Raw genomic sequence first — 23,472 nt, 5'->3', positions numbered from 1 at the left:
AAATATCCAATACTGTAAACAAATCAAATGTTTCCCTTGTTGTTTAACGAATATTACTCCCACACCCATATAAACAATAAATAATACTATTGGTTTTGGTTTGGCCTTCCAGGCATGAATGATGCCCTAAAAAAACAGTCTTGCATATGCACACAAATTGCATATACATACAAATGCAGTATATGCATAATTCCTCAACCCTGGCACTACTGCAATTTTGGGCTGGAGGATTATTTGTTGGGTGGTTGTTCTATGTGTTATAGAATATTTAGCAGCATCCCTGGACTCTACAAACTAAATACCAGGAGCACTACATCTTTAGTCATTTAAAACCAAATCCAAGGAAGGCATTAAAACTTTCACAAACCCGATATCCTTTTGCATTTGTAGATTGTTTTATCAATTAAAAAATAAATTTGATTTACAAAGAAAACTGATATAAAGAGTAATATAATGCAGGTTGAATAATATTCATTTTCATTTTTTATTCTGATGAAAATGCATTAAAACATTTTCCTAGGCCAATTGTAACTAATAGACAAGTAAGCACTGGAAAAAAAAAAAAGGTTTTCAAATATTGCCAAATGCCCTGTACATCAAAGTCACCTCTGGTTTAGCAAAATTGATAGACACACACACACACACACACACACACACACACGTAGATTAGTATGTTTGTATGATAATATAAAGTTCACAATGTGAATAAATATACACACTGTTCCCATAATGTATATTATTGAGCTCTAAAAATTTGTCATTGTAGACTTGGGAAATGCATTCATTAAACATTTGCTAAATTATTCAAATAAAATATCACTTATTCTCTAAAATCATAATTAACCTTAATTAAATCTGATTTACTAAAAAAAACTCCTAAGTTACTACAAACTAAGTATAATATACATCAAATAAAATTAATTTTCTCTGCATCCAGTTTGTTGGCGGACTGTATCTAAATAGATAAATTTTGATGATGACTACTGGAAAAGTTATATATTCACATAGAATTGTGTGCTATAATTAATTTTAAATGACATCATGTCATCATGTTGTCATTTGTATAACATTCAGATGTCATGTTTTGATATAAAAGCTTTCCCATTTCAAGGAAGCTAGGAAAAAATGTTTATATAGCTATCATCTTGACAATATTGGATGACAACTAGGGTCTTTTCTTGTTGTACATTTAATTTTTATTTCAGAGTTTATGATGACATAAAAGGTATCATTTTTTCCTAAAAAGCTTGAAACTTTTTCCTTTTACTTGATTTATTCTCTCTTTAACCAAAAATGCATTTAATTTGAAAACTCATATTAAATATCTTAATATTTTAAAAAATGAAGGTTATCTTCTAAGTAATGAAAAATATGGAATAAGGGCAGTGATAGTGATGATAAGAGAGGAATTTCATGCCCTATAAATTGGAAAGTGATTTTCATTAAAGAATTGGATATCTCAATTTTTTGACACCTCTGTAACTAATCCTATGAACATCAAGAGGCCTCTTAACTTTTTTGAGCATCATTCCTTTCTATTACTTGAGGCATTTGGCAAAACAGTTTTTCAGTTTTTTTATTTCACTGGAATTTTTTCCTTACCCTCTGTTTCTTGTAGTTGTTTTTGTTTAATGAAGAAATCTATACCTATTTATTCACACATGATAGGACACAGGTAAAGAGAGGAGTGAGTGAGAGAATTTTAGTAACCAAGTTCTTAACAGATGTAAGCAAAATCTTCAACATATGATTTATATCGAGAGAAAATTCTAAAAGTTATAAACAGATACATCATAAATACAGTGAAGATAGAGAACGTCATTCTTTTGTTTATTCAGAAAACAATGTTTTTATTAACTTTCATTAATGAACTATTTTAAATGTCAATATAGTCAAGATTCTAAGGCAACATTGGTAATAGATTAGAACATTTTAGCCTAAACAATGTGGCACACTATTTGGTCTCTTACTTATTCTTTTTAATTTTTACTCCTATCCTCTTTAATGATCCAATAGTGCAATGTGGACAAGATCCACTTACAAATACCTTGAGATAAACATAGTTTCTTAATTTTCTTAAGAAAAACTGTTTAGTCAGTTAAAAACATCATCTATGGTGTTTTAAAACTGAAAATAATATGTATTTATAGAACACAACATCTAGTTTAGCATCATGAGGACTTAGCACTTGAAATTTATGAAGCATATTTCCAGTAGCTTTGCTTTAGTAAAATAGACATGATTTTAAATGTCTCCTTAGTTAAAATATATCAATTACAGATGTTTAAATAATACTAACATATGACATTAATAATCCACACACTTCACTATAACAACCTTCACCTCTAGAATATTTCACTGGTAAATATGAAACATAAATCCAATCTAGTCAATAGCTAATGACTAAAAATAGGAAGTCAGGTGCATTTTAAATTATAATTTCTGGTCCCTAACATAAGCAATTTCACTACTGCATCATTCTTTTTTATTTAATAAAAAAAATTTCTAATACAAGTGTCAAACTGAAGATAAAAAGGGCTGAGGAATTCTTTTTTCTCAACTGCTATTAACTCTGAAGACCATTACCCTCATGTCTTAGAAAGTTCTAGATCAAACAAAATATAATTTCAGTCAAAGAGTGCAAAGAATTACTATATTAAAATGATAATTTTATTAAACAAAACACCATGAACAAAGTTAAAAGACAAATGGCAACTGTGAAAAATTATTGATATCTTATATCACTGACAAATAACTACTGCATCTATTATGTAAAGGATTAATAGGGTTAATAAGTTAAACAGAGTAGAAATATAATGTTAAATAAAGGCCATAAATAGGCAGTTAATAAAAAATAAATAATTGCATCTCCTCAAAATTGGAAAAGGTCATCAATTTTACTCATAATACAAGAAATATACATTTAAAGTACATGGAGATATCTTGTTTTCACCTATCATATTTGCGAAATTCCAACTTTTAAAAATAATTCTATGTGTTGTTATCTCTGTAGAGAAACAGACACTCTTACACATGATTGGCAAAGGGAGATATTACAGGGTCTATGGAGGAGGCTCTAGTGATAGCTATCAAAATTAAACTTACTTATCTTTGAATCAGAATCCCACTTACAGAAATCCCTCCTGCACATATACCAATATGTGTGCTACCTGATATGTGTACAAGGACATTCATTACATTATTACATGTAATAGCAAAGAAGTAACAAGAGACAATAAATACTCATGAAGTTAACAATGGGAGAGGGGTGAGTACATCAGTGAAATTAGTGAGTTAAAGACTTCCAAAAACTCACCAATAAAAGTACTGATTAATAAGAGATAATTTGTTTAATCATTTTAATAATCACTGCAATCATTAACATGGCTATCAAAGTTTATAGTTTGTGGCAAACTTTCCAGTGAATTACGACATTTGATCATTCTACTAGGCAGACACCATGATAGGTATTGTGTACATAAAGATACAGTAATTCCAGAACCTGATTCCAAGACATTATGGTATATTTTTTAAGGTAAATGTCTTACCCAGGAGCTCAAAACATTTCCTGTGAATGGTCAATACTGAATATTTTTGAGTTTGTGAGTCTTACTCTCTCTGTTGCAACTACTCAGTTCTGCCGTTATGGCATGAAATTAGCCATAGATAATACATTAATAAATTTGTGTGTCTATGTCCCCATACCATGTTATTTATGGATTCAAAAATATAAATTTTATATAAATTCCAGGTATCACAAAATATTATTTTCTTTCCATTTTTTCCAAAAATTTAAAAAGGAAACAGAATTGTGTGTAGGCAACACAAAAATAGACAATGGGCTAGCTTTGACACACAGACTGTAGCTTAACTGAACCCTGATCTAAATCATAAACCAAACTTCATAATATACTTCAATTAGTAATCAAAATGTCAACAGTATTTTTCACTTTTACAAAGATGCAAGGAATTAGAGACTTGTCAATTGTAATACAGGAAGTAAATGGAGGAGTTATAACTCAAGTTTAGCTCCTCACTCAGTAATTATTATTATCTCCTGAAGACAACAAGTCTATTATAATGATCATTATGATGTATGACATGAATTGTAGGATGTGTGTAATATCTTGAGTAAAATTATACTCTTATTTACAACATGAATCACTCAGCACTATTCAAATTTTGAAAAACGAAAAATAGACTAGCGAATTTTAGATTTTACATGATTTTTTAAAAAGAACGAACAAATTGTTTTAAAATTATAGTGACTAATTATTATATACAGTCGTGCTTCATTTAACGATGGAAATACATTCTGAGAAGTGCATCATTAAGCAGTTCTGTGTTTTTGTGAACATGATAGGGTATACTTATACAAACCGAGACACAATAGCCCACAGGCACAGAGGCTATATGGTGCAGCCTATTGCTCCCAGGCTAGAAACCTGTATAGCATGTTACTGTACTTAATACTGTAGATAATTGTACCACAATAATAAGTATATGCATATCTAAACATAAAAAACAGTACAATAAAATATGCACTACAATCTGTCATATATACTGTCCATAGTTGACTGAAGGTCATTATGTGGCACATGGCTATAATTCGTTTCAGGAGAAAATCAGTTACTTTTTACCAAATTTGCTACTATTATTTTCTTATCCTAGTCCTTCAATTATTTTAAAAGATCTTTAACAAGTAATCAGATCTATGAGATATATCCCTCTGCTGGTTTGAATACTTGAACTCTAATGGCAATTACATTTTGGAAAAAAATGTGACTTATGGATTATCATATATATTTATATAAGTAATACATGTATATATACATGTATGTGTTTGTACTTCTGTGTACAATTTATCATTTATTATTATGAAGTGCTCTAAAATCATGGCCTTTAGACACAAGTACATATATTAGTAAAGAAGAATAGACTAATGTCGACAGAATAAATTATATCATAACAAATCTAATCACTGAGAAAATGTTTTAAAATTATTATAAGAAACATAAGAGAAGCTAATACATATCAAAATACTTGGGCTTGAACTCTTACTAAAAATTTAGTAAAGTAGAATAAGATGGCCAACTAGACACAGCCAAGAGATGTCTCTTTCAAAAAGAGAAGCTAAAATGTCGAGTAAACTGTCACATTCTGAACAGATCTTTTGAGAAAAAACACTCAAAGTCAATGGAGAAGTGATGCAGACACCACGGGTGAATAGGGACGAAGCTAGGAAGCCCGTATGGAGTCTCCAAGTGTCACGAATGGCTCCCAGTCCCGACCAGGTCCTAAGGAAGGGGTGAGTGAAGGAACTGTGAGGCACCACACTCCCATTGAAGACCTCTGGGATCCAAGCTACAAGAGATCCCATGACCCCCACAGACATCTTAATTGGCAAGGGGAACTTTCCAGAGAGGAGGCAGAGACTGAGCTCAAGCTTGCACAGTGCCCAGAAGGTTTTGTCTGTGGGGTAGCTGCTGCAAAACACAACCATAGGTACTCATCCTCCAAGGCTCTCCATCCTGCTCCGAGTGGCTCTAGCCCCTGTGAATGGCCAGGTTGGGAGAACAGGGCTGCTCTTCCCACAGGACCATGGTGCATCTGATTTGCAAAACCCCTTTTTAGCTGGTCACTCCCAAGGCCCCTGCCTGGCCACTCCCATAAGAGGAGGCACACAGCACAGCCTCCATTGCCCCAGCTGAGTGTTTCTCCATTGGTCTGAGAGCAGTTTGCTCCTCTGCAGTAGAGTCAGGGGGCCCAGAAGACAAAGCTTTCAAAGCTTTGGGCTTAGTTCCAACCCTCCAGGGTTTGAGCAAAACACCCAGGAGTATGAGGTAAGATCTGGGGCTTGTGCTCAAGTCGGGGATGAGCCCCGACTCTCAGAACATCGAAACCAATGTCTGATGTGTGGATTTGTGTGCTGGCGTGGGAGTTGGTCATCCCTCTCTCCACAAAACCAGACAAGAGTGAGTGTAGCAAGTTGGCCCGGGACAATTTCTCCCTGAGGCAGCCCTAGAGCCCGGAACACCTAGAATGACCTATCAATCCGGGCACAGAAGGTTTGGCACAAAACTAGCTGTTCAGACCTGCTCCTGGAGTAGACGACAGAGGGAGAAACCGGCAGCGGAGTAAGAGTGAGCAGTTCCCACAGCCGTCTGTTGGGTAAAATATCCTGGGCCATGGGTGCTGCAGCAGCTGCAAACCAATGGCACCACTTCCTTGTCTAGGGATCCTCCACCCTGGGCCCACTGCATAAACAGACCACTTGTAGACATACCCCACAACCCGCTTCGACTGCCAAACTCAGAGGACCAAAAGGGCCCCAGGGAATGGCAGGTCCCCTGGTGGCCTCACCTTTGACTCAAATAACCCCTGGGAGAGAGTGCAGCCTGCCAAGGACCTGTTTGAGCCTAAAGAAATGGGGACCTAGCACCAGTGTTTGCAAGGGGCTCTCCCAAGGCCCAGGAATGGAGTTGGTGAGGTCTCATCTACTGGATCTCACCCTGAATTGTACCACCAAATAAAAATAAATTTGTCTACCATGAATCACCTGTGAAACCCAAAGCAGAAAAGCAGCTATAGCTAAGGAACCCATACAGAGCTTTGGGTCTTTAAAAGCACGAAGAAACAAAACCAATCCATAATACACAATATACATCCCAATCAAACCCTCAACAGGAAAAAATAAATAAAACCCAAAAGCTTCATCGAAATGACAGTAACTTCAAAAAAAAATAAAGAAACATTACACATCTCAGATGAGAAGACATTGACACAAAAACTCCATTAATCTTTGGAGTACTCTCTTACCTACGAAGATTGCACTAGCTCCCCAGCAATGGATCCTAAGCAGATTGAGATGGCAGAAGTGACAGACATAGAATTCAGGGCTCGGATGGCAAGAAAACTCAACAAGATTCAAGAGAAAGTTGAAACCCAATCCAAGGAAGTCAGTACAATGATCCTAGAGTACAACAATGATGTAGCCATTTTAAGAAAGAAACAAACTTGAACTTCTGGCATTGAAAAATATACTACAGGGAATTTCAAAACACAGTTTGAAGCTATAACAATAGACTAGACCAAGCTTAAAAAGAATTTTTGAGCTCAGAGACTGGCCCTTCAAATCAACCCAGTTAAAAAAAAAAAAAAAAAAAAAAAAAAGGAAAAATAATTTTTAAAATGAACAATAACTTTGAGAAACATGTGATTATGTAAAGAGAACAAACTCACAATCCCTGAGAGATGGAGAGACAGTACGCAACTTGGAAAACATATTTGAGGATATAGTTAACAGAAATTTTTCCATTTTTGCTAGAGAGGTAGACAAGCAAATAAAAAAAAAAATCTAGAAAATCTCTGTGAGACACTATACAAGATGACTACCCACAAGGCACATAGTCATCAGGGTTTCCAATGTCAAAGTGAAAGAAGAAATCTTAAAGGAAGCTAGGGAAAAGTGTCAAATCACAAAAAAGAGAACCCCATCAGGCTAACAGTGGACTTCTCAGCAGAAACCTTACACGCCTGAAGAGATCAGGGCCCTATGTACAGCATCCTTAAAGAAAATAAATTCCAAACAAGAATTTTGTATCCCAGCAAACTAAGCTTCATAAGTAAAGAAGAAAAAATCTTTTCTAGACAAGCAACTGCTATGGGAATTTCTTACCACTAGACCAGTCTTACAAGAGATCCTGCAGAGAGTTCTAAAGATCAGGATGAAACAATGATACCTGCTTCCACAAAAACACACTTAAGTACATAGTGACAGACCCTTAAAAGCAACTATACAATTGAGACTACGATGTAAACAGTTAACAACATCACAACAGGATCAAAACTTCACTTTGAATGTAGTATCAAAATTAACCTTGGATGTAAATGCTCTAAGCACTCTCAGTTAAAAGACACAGAGTGGCAATTTGGATGACTAACCAAGACCATCCATCTTTTGGCTTCAAAAGATCCAGCTCACATGTAACGACACCCATAGGATCAAAGTAAAGGGATAGATAGGATCAAAGTAAAGGGATAGATAGGATCAAAGTAAAGGGATAGAGAAAAATCTGTCATGTAAATGGAAACAAGAGGAGGTGTTGTTATTCTTAAATTGGACAAAGCAGACTAAACCAACAATAATAAGAAAGGACAAAAAGTGGCATTACATAATCAAAAAAGGTTCAATTCAATAAGAAGACATAACTCACCTAAGTATACATGCACTCAATATTGAAGCACTGAGATTTATAAAACAAGTACTTCTAGACATAAGAGAAGACGTAGTCACAATAAAATAGTGAATGACTTATCACCCCACTGACAGCTTTAGACAGAAAACTAACAAAGAAATTCTGAACATAAATTTGACACTGAACCAATTAGACATAATAGACACCTATAAAATATTTCACCCAACAACCACAGAATACACATTCTTCTAGTCTACACACAGAACACACACTAAGATCAACCACATGCTTGGTAATAAAGCAAGTCTCAATAAACTAAAAAAAATCAGCAGTGTATTAAACATACTCTCAGATCACAGAGGAATGAAAATAGAAATCAAAACCAGATGATCTCCCAAAACCACACAATTACATGAAAGGTAAACAACTTGCTTCTGAATGACTTTTCATTAAATGACATTATTTAATAACCTTAACATCACAACTAGGGGAAACAAACACCAGAAAAGAAAGAAAAGAAAAGAAAAGAAAAGAAAAGAAAAGAAAAGAAAAGAAAAGAGAATCCCAGAAGTAACAGAAGTAAAGAAATAGCTAACATCAAAAGTTTCTTCAGTGTGTTGAATTCACATTTGAGGTAGATGCTGAGGCACAATGGACCAATATACATGGTCCAATAATTGGATAGAAGATGGCAGACTAGAAGAAGATCATGTGTGCTCCTTTCACAGAGGGGGAGAAAACAGGCTAGTGAATACTGAACCTGCAAGCTGATCATCTGAGAAATCACGTCGGGACCCATCAAGGCAGCAGAGTGACACAGAATGCAGAGAGGAGTAGAGCTGTACACCAGCCTGTCTGGGCTTCACCATGGAGACAGGAGAACCTCCCCAGTATGGGAAAGGGTGAGTGAACAAGAGCTTCTAGGGGATTCGTACTCTCCACAGAGTATGAATGCAAGCCTGGAAATGAGAGAATCCTCCCAGGTTCCCCAGGCCTTCCCCACTACCATGCTTCTAGACAGGCAGAGAGCCACCCGGACATTTTGAAGTGGCAAGTTTTGGAATCCAAGGAAACTTTTACAAGCCTTGGGTCCCAAAGCAGATGAGCACCAGCACCATATCCCCAGTAGAGGCCAAAGTTTTGGTGCCTGGGAGCAGTTGCTTCACTCCTCCTTGCTGGATGGGGCGTCACACCAGCTTCAGACCCAGCAGTCTCACTTCTGTGTGAATTCAGCCAGAGGACACAACCTCCTGTTATCTTGGAAAATACCCAGATGATAGGGTGGGTGACCCCATCCAACCCTGCAACTGGTAGCCAGGTGGGCAACACTTGCTAGAGCTTCTGGCCCAGTGGTCCTTGCATCTGTATGGATTCAGCCAGTGAGCACAACCTTCTATTGTCCCAGAAAGCACTTCGACAGCAAGGCAGGTAATCACACCCACCCCTGCCACTGCTAACCAGGTGGGCAGCACCTGCTAGACCGTTTGACCCAGTGGTTTTACTTTTCTGTGAACTCAGCTGGACTGCACAGCTTCCGGTTGTCCCAGGAAGCACCCAGAGAGCAGGGCAGGTGACTTCACCTACCCCTGCCACTGGTAGCCAGGTAGACAGTGCCTGCTAGAATTTCCAGTACAGCATTCCCACTTCTGTATGAACTCAGCAAGTGGGCACAGACTCATGTTGTTCCAGAAAGCATCCAGATGGCAGGGTGGGTGACTCAACCCACCCCTGCCTCTTGGAGCAAGGCAAGCAATGCCAGCTAGAGCTTACAGCACACTGGTCTTACTCTGCTTGTATTTGCAAAGGGACACAGCCTCCTGTTGCCTCAAAAACACACAGACAGCAAGATGGATAATTCTACCTGCTCCTGCCTCTCAAAGCTAGATGGGCTGCACCCACTAGAGCTTCCAGCCCAGTAGTCCCACCTCTGCCTGAACTCTGCAGGCAGGTGCAACCCCATGTTCCCCTGGGAAGACCTGGACAGCAGATTAGGGCTGACACCACAAGGATACAGCCTGTCTGCCAACTGTTGCCCCTGTCCAAGGGAGCTACTTAGGCCAGAACACCTAACAAAAGAAACATGGACACAGAGACAGTAATTGGAAGGAATACGTTAAAGACCCAGGGGCAAACTAGATTCAAAGCTTGTCAATAGAACCCACCTTATACAACAATCAAACTCTGAAGGGTATCAAAGAAGACAAAAGCAAAAAAAAATAAAATAAAACTTATCCAAAGGACAGCAACTTCAAAGATTGAAAGAACAGTAGCCAACACAGATAAGAAAAACACTAGCACAAGAACTCTAGCAACTCAAAAAGCCAGAGTATCTTCTTCCTTCAAATGACCATGGTAGTTCCTGGCAAGAGTTCTTAACCAGGAAAAAATAGCTGAAATGTTAGAAATGCAATTTAGAACATGGATAGGAGCGAATATCATCAATGTTTAGGAGAAAGTTGAAACCCAATCCAAGGAATCTAAGGAATACAACAAAATGATACTGGAGATAAAAGATGAAATGCCATTTTAAGAAAGAACCAAATGGAACTAACAGAGCTGAAAAACTCTAAGAATCTAATAATACAATCCCAAGTATTAACAGCAAAATTGGCCAAGCTGAGGAAATAATCTCAGAGCTCAGAGACTGGTTCTCTGAAGTAACAGGCATAAAAAATAAAGAAAAAGCAATACAAGAAAAAAAAACACAAAACCTCCAAGAAATATGAGATTATGTAAAGAGACCAAATCTATGACTCAGTGGCTCACTGAAAGTCAGGAAGAGAAATCGAGCAACTTGGAAAACAAATTTGAAGATATCATCCACAAACACTTCCCAAACCTTGCTGAGGAGGCCAACACTCAAATCCAAGAAAGGCAGAGAATCCTTGTGAGGTACTATAAAGATGACTATTCCCTAAGATACAGTCACCAGATTCTCCAAGTTTGAAATGAAAGAAAAAATGTTAGAGGCAACTAGAAAGAAGAGGCAGGTCACCTACAAAGGGAAACTCATCAGGCTAGCAGTGAACCTTTCAGCAGAAATCCTACAGACCAGAAGTGACTGGGGGACTATATTCAGCATTCTTAAAGAAAAGAAACTACAACCAAGAATTTCATATCCAGCCAATCTAAGCTTCATAAGCAAAAGAGAAATAAGGTTCTTTTCAGACAAGCAAATGCTAAGAGAATTTGTTACCACCAGAGTTGCCTTACAGGAGGTCCCTATAGGAGTGCCATAGATGGAAGGGAAATACCATTACCAGCCAGAACAAAAACACACTAAGTGCATAGATCACTGACACTATAAAGCAACTACACAATCAAATCTGCATAATAACCAGCTAACATCAAAATGACAGGATGAAACCTGCACACATCTATATTAACCTCAAACATAATGGGCTAAATGTCCCAGTTAAAAAGCACAGAGTGGTAAGTGGGATGAAGAAGTAAGACTCAACCCCAGTCAAGAAGAGACCCTTCTCACATGCAACGATATCCACAGGCTCAAAGTAAAGGGATGGAATCTACCAAGAAAATGGCAAACAAAAAAAGTGAGGGTTGTTATTCTAATTTCAGACAAAACAGACTTTAAACCAATGAACAAAAAGGGCAAAAAGTGTTACATAATGGGAAAGGGTTCAGTTCAACAAGCAGACTTAACTATCTTAAATATAAATACACCAACACAGGAGGTCCCAAGTTCATAAAGCAAGTTCATAGAAACTTACAAAGAGAACTGGATAACACCACAGCAATAGTAGGAGACTTCAACACCACACTGACAGTATCAGACAAGTTATCAAGGAAAAAAAAAAAAAACTGTTAAAAATCTTGAGACCCAATTTTGACATTTGACCAAATGAGTTTAACAAATATCTACAGAACTCTCCACCCCCCTGAAAAACAGATTGTAAATTCTTCTCATCTACAAATGACACAAACTGTAAAATCCCACACACAATAAAAAATAAAACAACCCTCAGCAAATTCAAGAAAGTCGAAATCATACCAAACATCTTCTTGGACCATTGCACAATAAAAATAGAAATCAATAGTAAGAAAATTGCCCAAAATCATACAAAGATGTGGAAAGTAAACAGGCTACTCCTGAATAACTTTTGAGTAAACAACGAAATTAAATCAGAGTCAAGAAATTGTTTGATATTCACAAGAAAAAAGATACTTCATACTAGAATATCTGAGACACATCTAAAGCAGTATTAGGAGAGAAGTTTATAGTACTAAGTGCCCATTTCAAAATGTTAGAAAGATATCAAGTTAAGAATCTGACACCGAAAAAAGAGCAAACCAACCACAAAGCCTGCAGAAGATAAGAAATAACCAAAAAACAGAGCTGAACTGAAGCAAACTGATATGTGACATACCATGCAAAAGATCAGCATATCCAGAAGTTGGTTCATTGAAAGAATAAATTAGATTGATAGAATTCTAGCTAGACTAATAAAGTAAAACAGAGAAAAGATCCATATAAGCACAATTAGAAATTACAAAGGGTACATTCCCAATGACCCCACAGAAATATTAATAAAAACCATCAGAAACTACTATTAACACCTCTATGCACATAAGTTAGACAACCTGGAAATATACAACCTCCCAAATTTGAACGAGGAAGATATTGAATCCCTGAATACAATCATAATGCAATCTGAAATTGAATCAGTGATAAGAGTCCTACCAACCAGAAAAACTCCATGACCACACAGACTCAACTGAATTTCACAGACTCACAACTGAAAAGATGTGTAAGGAAGAGCTGGGACCATTCCTATAGAAACTATTTCAAAACAGTTGAGGATGATGGACTTCTCCCTAACTCCGTTTATGAGGCCAGCATCATCCTGATACCAAAATCTGTCAGATACAAAACAACAACAACAACAACAAAACTGCAGGCCAATATTTTTGATAAATTTATATTCAGAAACTTTTTATATTCAAAAAATACTTGCAAACCAAATCCAGCAGCACATCAAAAAGGTACTCCACCTATGATTAAGTAGGCTTTACCCCTGTGATGCAAAATTGGTTCAACATTGCAAATCAATAAGTGTGATTCATCACAGAAACATAAGTAAATACAAAACCAAATGATCATATCAGTAGATACAGAAAAGGTTTCTGGTAAAATACAACATCCCTTCATGTTAAAGAAACCTCAACAAACTAGGCACTGAAGGAACTTACTTCAAAATAACCGGAGCTGGCTGGGTGCTGTGGCTCACGCCTGTAACCCCAGTACTTTGGGAGGCCAAGACGGGAGGATCACCTAAGGTCAGGAGTTCGAGACCAGCCTGACCAATGTGGTGAAACCCTGTCTCTACCAAAAATACAAAAATTAGCCGGGAGTGGTGGCACGTGCCTGTAATCCCAGCTACTCAGCAGGCTGAGACAGGAGAATTGCTTGAACCCAGGAGACAGAATTTGCAGTGAGCCAAGATCATGTCACTGCACTCCAGCCTGGGTGACACAGTAAGAATCCCTTAAAAAAATTAATTAATTAATAAGCAAATAACAGGAGCCATCTATGAAAAACCCATAGTGATCAACATACTGAATGAGCAAAAGTTGGAAGTAGTCCGCTTCAGAAATATACCAAAACAAAGATGACCACTCATACCACTGCTCTTCAATATAGCACTGGAAGTCCTAGCCAGAGCATTCAGGCAAGAGAAAGAAATAAAAACCTCTCTTTCAAATAGAAAGAAAGGAAGTCAAACTATTTCTGTTTGCAAATGATATAATCCTATAACTATAAAACCCCATAGTCTCTGCCTAAACACTCCTAGGTCTGATAAACAACTTAAGCAAAATCTCAGTATAAAAAATCATTGTACAAAAATCAGTAGCACTTATATACAAGAACAACGTCCAAGCTAAGAGCCAAAACAATAATGCAATTTCATTCACAATAGTCACAAAAACATAAATGTTATAGGAATATACCTAATCAGGGAGATGAAAGGTATTGATAATGAGAATTTCAATATAATATTCAAATAAATCAGAGATGACATAAACAAATGGAAAAATATTCCATGTTCATGGATAGGAATACTCAATATTGTTAAAATGGCCATACTGCCCAAAGCAGTTTACAGATTCAATGCTATTGCTATCAAACTGTCAATGTCATTCTTCACAGAATTTGTAAAAACTATCTGAAAGTTCATATGAAACCAAAAAGAGCTTAAATAGTTTGATGCAGGCATCATGGCATTCAACTTCAAACTATACTACAAGTCTATAGTAACCAAAACAACACAGTACAGGTACAAAAAATGGACAAAAAGATCAATGGAAAAGAATAGAGAGGCCATAAATAAAGCCACATACCTACCACCATCTGACCTTTGACAAAGCTGACAAAAAACAAGCAATGGGGAAAAGGCTCGCTATTCAATAAATAGTGCTAGAATAACTGTATAGCCATATGAAGAAGGTTGAAGTTAGACTCCTTCCTTACATCCTTTACAACAATGAAATTAAAATGAATTAAAGATTTAAATATAAAATCTAAAACTATAAAAACCCTGGAAGGTGACCTAAGAAATATCATTCCAGACATAGGTCTGGGCAAAGATTTTATGACAAAGCTGCCAAAAGCAATTGCAACTAAACAGAAAATGACAAATGGGACCTAGGTAAACCAAAGTGCTTCAGCACAGCAAAAGAAACTATGAACAGATTTAACAGACAACTTATGGAATGGGAGAAAATATTTTGAAACTATGCATCACACAAAAGTCTAATATCCAGAATCCATATGAAAATTAAACAAATTAGAAAGAAAAAACATCAAATAATTCCATTAAAAAGTGGACAAAAGACATAGACATTTTTCAAAAGAAGACGTACACCCAGCCAACAGGCATATGAAAAAACACACATTATTAATCATGAGATAAATGCAAATTAAAAACAGTTTGATACCGTCTTACTGCAGTCAGAATAGCTATTACTAAAGTCAAAAAAATAGAAAAAAAATGATGACAAGGTCAAAAAGAAAAGGGAGAACTTATACACTGCTGGTGTGAATGTAAATAAGTTTAGTCATTGTGGAAATCAGTGTGGCAATTTTTCTAAAACCCTAAAGAAATGTGCCATTTCACCCAGCCATTTCCCATACCCAATCCAAGTATTGGGTATATGCCCAAAGGAATATAAATCATCCTACAATAAAGACAAATATAAGGATATGTTTATCACTGCACCATTAACAATAGCAAAGGTATTAAATCAATGTAAATGCCCATTAACAGTAGCCTGGATAAAGACAATGTGGCACATATAGACCATGGAATACTACATAGCCACGAAAATGTATGAGATCACATCCTTTTCAGAAACATGGATAGAGGTGGAGGCCATAACCTGACACAAACAAATGCAGGAAGAGAAAACCAAATACTGCATGTTCTCATTTATAAGTGATAGCTGAACTTTGAATACATATAAACACAAAGAAGGGAACAACGGACACTGGAGTATTTTCAAGAGTGAAGGGTGAAAGTAGGATGAGGATAAGTACCTATCAGGTACTATGCTCCAGGTAATGAAATAATCTGTACATTAAACCCATGTGACACACAATTTATGTATATAACAAACCTAAAATAAAAATTACAAATAAAAATAAAATAAAATCAGAGCAGGATTGAATGAAATTAAGAACCAAAATCTATACAAAGAATCAATAAAACCAAATGTTACTCCTTTGAAAGGATAAACAAAACTGATAGATCTCTATCTAGATTAAGAAAGAAAAAAAGAGAGATGATCCAAAGAAGCACAAGCAGAGATGACAAAGGTGACATTACAACCAATCCCACAGAAATGCTAAAGAACCTCAGAGACTATTATGAACAGCTTTATGTAAATAAAATAGAAAATCAATGGGAAATTGATAAATTCCTGGAAACACAACCTCCCAAGAAATTTTAATCCCAAACAGACCAATAATAAGTCCCAAAATTGAGTCAGTAATTAAAAACCAATCAACCAAAAAGGGATGGATTCACAGCCTAATTCTAGCAGATGTATAAAGAAGAGCTTTAGGCTACCAATTTTACAAAAATTATCCCAAAAGATCAAAGAGGAGACACTTCTTGCTAGCTCATTCTACTGTGCCAGCATTATCCAGATACGAACAGATGGCAAAGATACAATTAAAAAATAAAACTACAGGCCAAAGCCCTGATGAACCTACATGCAAAAATCTTTTACAAAATACTAGCAAACTTCATCCAGCCCCACATCAAAAAGTTAACTCACCACACTCAAGTAAGCTTTATTCCTAAGATGGAAGATTGGTTCAACATACACAAATCAATAAATGTGAGTCAGTACATTAACAGAATTGAAAGCAAAAGACGTGATTATTTCAATAGACACAAGACAAGCTTTTGATAAAATCCAACATCCTGTCATGATAAAAACCCTCATAAAACTATGCCTTAAGGGAATACACCTTGAAATAATACAGAGTTGTCTATGACAAATCCATAGTCAATGTCTTGCTGAAAAGACAAAAGCTGGAAGCATTCCCTTTGAGACCTGGAACAAGACAGGGCTACCCACTTGCATCACTGCTATTCAACATAGTACTGTAAGTCCTAGCCAGAAAAATCAGGCAAGAGAAAGAAATAAAAGGCATCCAAATAGGAAAAGAAGTCAAATCATCTCTCTTCAATAATCATATGACTGTATACCTAGAAAATCTAAAGATTCTACGAAAAGGTGCCTACCACTGATGAATGGCTTCAGTTAAGTTTTGAGATATAAGTAAAAAAGCAGTAGTATTTCTAAACACTAATAATGTTCAAGCTGAAAATCAAAATAATTAAAAAATCCCATTTGCAATGGCTGCAACAAAAATAATGAAAAGCATAGAGAAATAGCTGATCAATGAGGTGAATGACTTCTACAAGGATAACTACAAACCACTGGTGAAAGAAATCAGAGATGACACATAATAAATGGAAAAATATTCCATATTCAGGGATTTAAAGAATCATTATCATTAAAGTGGCCATACTGCTCCCGAGCAATCTACAGATTTAACATAAATTATTTCAAGCCACCAATGTTATTTCTCACAGAACTAGAAAAGAACTACTAGACAATGTATATGGAAAAACAGCAACAAACAAAAGCCCAAATAGCCAAAGCAATCCTTACCAAAAAGAGCAAAGTCCAAGGCATCACATTACTCTACTTCAATCTATGCTATACTACAAAGCTACAGTAACTGAAACAGCATGGTAATGGTCCAACAACAGACATATAGGCTAATGGAACAGAATACAAAACACAAAAATACAGCCACACACTCACAACCATCTGATTTTTGACAAAGTCAACAAAAACAATCAATGGGGAAAGGATTTCCTATTTAATAAATGGTGCTGGGATAATTTGCAATCTATACACAATCTACACACACACAGGAAACTGGACCCCTATCTCTTCTCATCTACAAAAATTACCTTAAGATAAAGTAAATAATTAAATGCAGACCTCAAATTATACAAATCCTAGAAGAAAATCAAAGACATTTATTTCTTGACATAAGTCTTGGCAAATAATTTATGGCTAAGTCCTGAAAAACAATCACAAAAAAAAAAATTGATAAGTAAAATCTAATTATACTAAAGAGCTTCTGCACAATCAAAGAAACTATCAACAAAGTAAAGAGACAAACTACAGAATGGGAGAATAATTTTGCAAACTGTGCATCTCACAAAGGTATAATATCTAGAATCTGTAAGGAACACAAAAAATGAAAAAGAAAAAAATAACATTAAAATTGGCATAAACAGACACTTTTCAAAGGAAGACACACAAATAGCCAACAAGCATGTGAAAAATATTTCTCACCACTAATTAACAAATAAATGCAAATCAAAACCACAATAAGATACCATCTCACACTAGTCAGAATAGCTACCATTAAAAAGTTAACAAATAATAGATGCTATCAGGACTGTGGAGAAAAGGGAAAACACACACTCTTGGTGGGAATGTAAATTAGTGTATCCAATGTGGAAAGCAGGTTGCAGATTTCTCGAAGAACCAGAAATAGAACTACTGTTCAAACCATCCAACCCACTACTGGATATACACCCCCCTTTCCCCAAAAAAGTTGTTCTAACAAAAAGACAAATGCACCCATATGTTCATTGCAGCACTATTCACAAGAGCAAAGACACGGATTCAATAACCTAGGTGTCCCTCAATGGTGGATTAAATGAAGAAAATGTGATACATATGCATCATGAAGTACTACACAGCCACAAAAAAGAACAAAATCATGTCCTTTGCAGCAATGTGGATACAATTGGATGCCATTATCCCAAGTAAGCTAACACAGAAACAGAAATTCAAATATGTATTTTCACTTATAAGGGGAAGCTGAACACAGGTACACATGGACATAAAGATAAGAACATTAGACAGGGGACTACAAGTGGCGGTGAAGTAGAAAGGGGAGGAAGGGTTGAAAAACTACCTACTGATTACTCTGCTTACTACCTGGGTAATGGGTTTGATCACACTCCAAACCTCAGCATTACACAATATACACATGAAACAAAAAAGCACATGTGCCCTTTGAATCTAAAATAAAAGTAAAAATTTGTTCAAGTCTACTTAATATTATTTTATAATGTAAAATATAACTGTAGATGCAAAAATTTCAATCAAGTTCAAAGATAATTTGGAAGAATCTTACCTAATTCATCTGTTAAAAAACATTCTTTTAATACCAGAACTGCATTTTATGAGTATTATTTTATGTCTGTTGACAAAACATTTGCTGGCATTTCTGTGATGGAGGAAGAGAAAAAATACTTTTCAGCTTTTTGGAGTTATCCCTTCTCATGTTCACAGTAATCAAATAATTCTGTATTTTATACAAGAGTGCTATGAAATTTCTTTTGGTGGTTTTGTCATGAAGTCTTAGCACATGCCTATGTCCTGAATGGTATTGCTAGGTTTCCTTCTAGGGTTTTTATGGTTTAGGGTTTTATATTTAAGTCTTTAGTCTATCTTGTGTTAATGTTTGTATAAGGTGTAAGGAAGGGGTCCAGTTTCAGTTTCCCGCATATGGCTAGCCAGTTTTCCCAGCATCATTTACTGAATAGGAGATCTTGTCCCTATTGCTTGTTTTTGTCAGGTTTGTCAAAGATCAGACAGCTGCAGATGTGTGGTGTTGTTTCTGGGGTCTCTGTTCTGCTCCATTACTCTATATGTCATTTTGTACCAGTACCTTGCTGTTTTGGTTACTGTAAGTTTGTAGTATACTTTGAAGTCAGGTAATGTGAGGCCTCTAGCTTTGGTTTTTTGCTTAGGATTCTCTTGGCTATACGGGGTCTTCTTTGATTCCATATGAAATTTAGAATCCTTTTTTTTTTTTTTTTTTTCTAATTTTGTGAAGAATGTCAATGTAGTTTGATGGGAAGAGCATTGAATCAATAAATTACTTCGGGCAATATGGCAATTTTCGCAATATTGATTCTTCCTATCCAGGAGGATGGAATGCTTTTTCATTTGTTTGTGTCCTCTCTCATTTCCTTGAGCAGTGGTTTGCAGTTCCTGAAGAGGTCCTTCACAACCCTTGTTGTGAAGAATTCCTAGGTTAACTGTATTCCTAGGTATTTCATTCCCTTTGTAGCGATCATGAATGGGAGTTCATTCATGATTTGGCTCTCTTTTTGCCTACTGCTCGTGTAAAGGAATGCTTGTGATTTTTGCACACTAGTTTTTGTATCCTGAGACTTCGCTGAAGTTGCTTACCAGCTTAATGAAATTTTGGGCTGAGATGATGGGGTTTTCTAAATATAAAATCATGTGGTCTGCAAACAGACAGCTTCACTTCCACTCTTCCTATCTGAATACCCTTTATGTCTTTCTCTTGCCTGATTGCCCTGGCCAGAACTTCCAATATTATTTTGAATAGGAGTGGTGAGAGAGGGCATCCTTGTATTAGTTTTCAAAGGAAATGATTCCAGCTTTTGCTCATTCAATATGATATTGGTTGTGGGTTTGTCATGAATAGCTCTTACTATTTTGACATATGTTCCATCAATACCTAGTTTTTTGAGAGTTTTTAACATGAGCGGATGTTAAATTTTATCAAAAGCCTTTTCTCCATCTATTGAGATAATCATGTAGTGTTTGTCTTTGGTTCTGTTTATGTGATGGATTATGTTTATTGATTTGCATATGTTGACCCAGTCTTGCATCCCAGGGATGAAGCTAACTTGATCTAGGTGGGTAAGTTTTTTGACGTGCTGCTGGATTCGGTTTGTCAGTATTTTACTGAGGATTTTCGCATTGATGTTCATCAGGGATATTGGCCTGAAGATTTCTTTTGTTGTTGTGTCTCTTCCTGGTTTTGGTATCAGGATGATGCTGGCTTCATAAAATGAGCTAGGGAGGAGTCCCTCCTTTTCAATTGTTTGGAATAGTTTCAGAAGGAATGGTACCAGCTCCTTTTTATATTTCTAGTAGAATTCAGCTGTGAATCCGTCCAGTCCTGGGATATGTTCTTTTTTTTTTTATTGGTAGGCTATTAATTACTGACTCAATTTCACAGCTTGTTATTGGTCTATTCAGGGACTTGACTTATTCCTGGTTTAGTCTTGGTAGGGTGTATACATCCAGGAATTTATCCATTTCTTTTGGATTTTCTAGTTTATTTGCCTAGAGGTGTTTATAGTATTCTTTGATGGTAGTTTGTATTTCCGTGGGGTCAGTGGTGACATTCCCTTTATCATTTTTTATTATATCCATTTGATTCTTCTCTCTCTTCTTCTTTATTAGTCTAGCTAACAGTCTATTTTGTTAATTAAAACAAACAAACAAACAACAAACAAACAAACAAAAAAACAGCTCCTGGATTTATTGATTTTTTGGAGGGTTTTCGTGTCCCTATCTCCTTCAATTCTTCTCTGATCTTAGTTGTTTCTTGTCTTCTGCTAGCTTTTGGATTAGTTTGTTCTTGCCTCTTTAGTTCTTTAAATTGTGATGGTAGGGTGTCAATTTGAGATCTTTGTAGCTTTCTGATGCGTGCAGTTAGTGCTATACATTTCCGTCTTAACACTGCTTTAGCTGTGTCCCAGAGATTCTGGTGTGTTGTCTCATGGCTCTCATTGGTTTCAAATACCTTCTTGATTTCTGCCTTAATTTCATTATTTACTAAGGAGTCATTCAGGGGCAGATTGCATGAAATTGAAATTCCATGATTTTGTGTGTGCTTCTTAATTCTGAGTTCTAATCTGATTGCAATAGATGCTGGCAAGGCCCTAGAGAAATAGGAACAGGTTTACACTGATGATGGGAATGTAAATTGGTTGAACCATTGTGGAAAACAGTGTGGGAATTCCTCAAGGATCTAGAATCAGAAATACCATTTGACCAAGCAATCCCATTATTGGGTATATACCCAAAGGACTATAAATCATTCTACTGTAAAGACGTGTACAGGTATGTTAATTGCAGCACTATTTACAATAGCAAAGACATGGAACCAACCCAAATGCCTATCAATAATAGACTAAATTAAGAAAATGTGGTACATATACACCATGGAATAATATGCAGCCATGAAAAGGGATGAGATCATGTCCTTTGCAGGGACATGAATGAAGCTGAAAGCCATCATCCTCAGCAAACCGACGCAGGAACAGAAAACCAAACACCGCATGTTCTCACTCATAAGTGGGAGCTGAACATTGAGAACACATGGACACAGAGAGGGGAGAAACACACACCAGGGCCTGTTGGGGGGTGGGAGTGAGGGGGAGGAACATAGAATACAGGTCAATAGGTGCAGCAAACCGCCATGACACACGTATACCTATATAACAACCCTGAACGTTCTGCACGTGTATCCCTTTTTTTTGTTGTTGTTTGCTTGTTTTTGTTTTTTAGAAGAAATAAAGAAAAAAAGAGTACTTTGAAAATAAAGGATTGGTTCACTTTGAATATATTCATAAATGTGAGGTTAAATTAATTTTCTAAGCAAGTTAAAATGGCACAGAAGATAATTATTTTAAGCACATAGTAATTGCTAAGCTTTGCAGTTTTTATTTTTTTATTTTTAGTTATGCATTTATGTTACAGGGGGTGTGTGGGAGTGAGAAAAAAATCTGTAAAATTAAGGTAGAATTGCCCATAAAGGCAAATTAGAAAAAAGTAGAAAGACTAAAAGTGAGGTGTCTCTGGGTCAGATGAGCAATAACAGGACTCACTTTCAGGTTTGACTTTTTATACCTGTGCGTTTGTCCATCCATACTACAGACAACGGAACGGATAATAGTTTCACAGAACCTCCACAAACCTGAACAGCATCAAAAACCTCCATCGCCTCCTGATATGTGAGGAGCTCTCAGCCATATGTTCATTGGCACCATATGTTCATTCGATTCCAGAAAGATTGTTTAGAACTGATCTTCCTATTGAGGCTTCATCTTTTACTAAAACTAGGCGAGCTCGAAAAACAAGTTGCCTGAATTTCCCTCCCTTTTCCAAAAAGTTTTGTTTCTGTTTCTTAGTTAGATTAAAATTTTAAGAAATATGCATCATAAAATATTTTTAATAATAAAATATTTTTCCTCTTGGTTTATTCCAAAACGGGCAATTTTAATGATACCTTTCTTGTGCTACTTTCAAGGATGGAAAGCATACAGAAAAAGGATATGACTGAACTAATTTACACTCCCATCAACAGTGGAAAAGTGTTCCTATTTCTCCACATCCTCTCCAGCATCTGTTATTTCCTGACTTTTTAATGACTGCCATTCTACCTGGCGTCAGATGGTATTTCATTGTGGTTTTGATTTGCATTTCTCCAATGACCAGTGATGATGTGCTTTTCTTCACATGTTTGTTATCTGCATAAATTTCTTCTTTTGAGAAATGTGTTCATATCCTTTGCCCACTTTTTGATGGGGTTGTTTTTTTCTGGCAAATTTGTTAAAGTTCTTTGTAGATTCTGGATACTAACCCTTTATCAGATGGATAGATAGCAAACATTTTCTCCCATTCTGTAGGTGGACTGTTCACTCTGATGATAGTTTCTTTTGCTGTGTACAAGTTCTTTAGTTTAATTAGATCACATTTGTCAATTTTGGCTTTTATTGTCATTGCTTTTGGTGTTTTAGTCATGAAGTCTTTGTGCATGCCTACATCCTGAATGTTATTGCACAGGTTTTCTTCTAGGGTTTTTATGGTTATAGGTCTTACA

General features: G+C 36.1%; 1 protein-coding gene across 9 annotated transcripts in view; it reads right to left on the bottom strand.

Annotated features, from left to right (window-relative positions):
* Positions 1 to 23,472, bottom strand: part of CDH18 (cadherin 18) — a 1,132,251-nt gene that overhangs the window by 343,406 nt on the left and 765,373 nt on the right. The window lies entirely within an intron of this gene.

The sequence above is a fragment of the Rhinopithecus roxellana genome, chromosome 3, assembly GCF_007565055.1.
Source record: "Rhinopithecus roxellana isolate Shanxi Qingling chromosome 3, ASM756505v1, whole genome shotgun sequence".
Taxonomy (NCBI): domain Eukaryota; kingdom Metazoa; phylum Chordata; class Mammalia; order Primates; family Cercopithecidae; genus Rhinopithecus; species Rhinopithecus roxellana.
The sequence above is the reverse complement of the archived record's forward strand: the minus strand, read 5'-3'. Positions and strand labels throughout refer to the sequence as shown.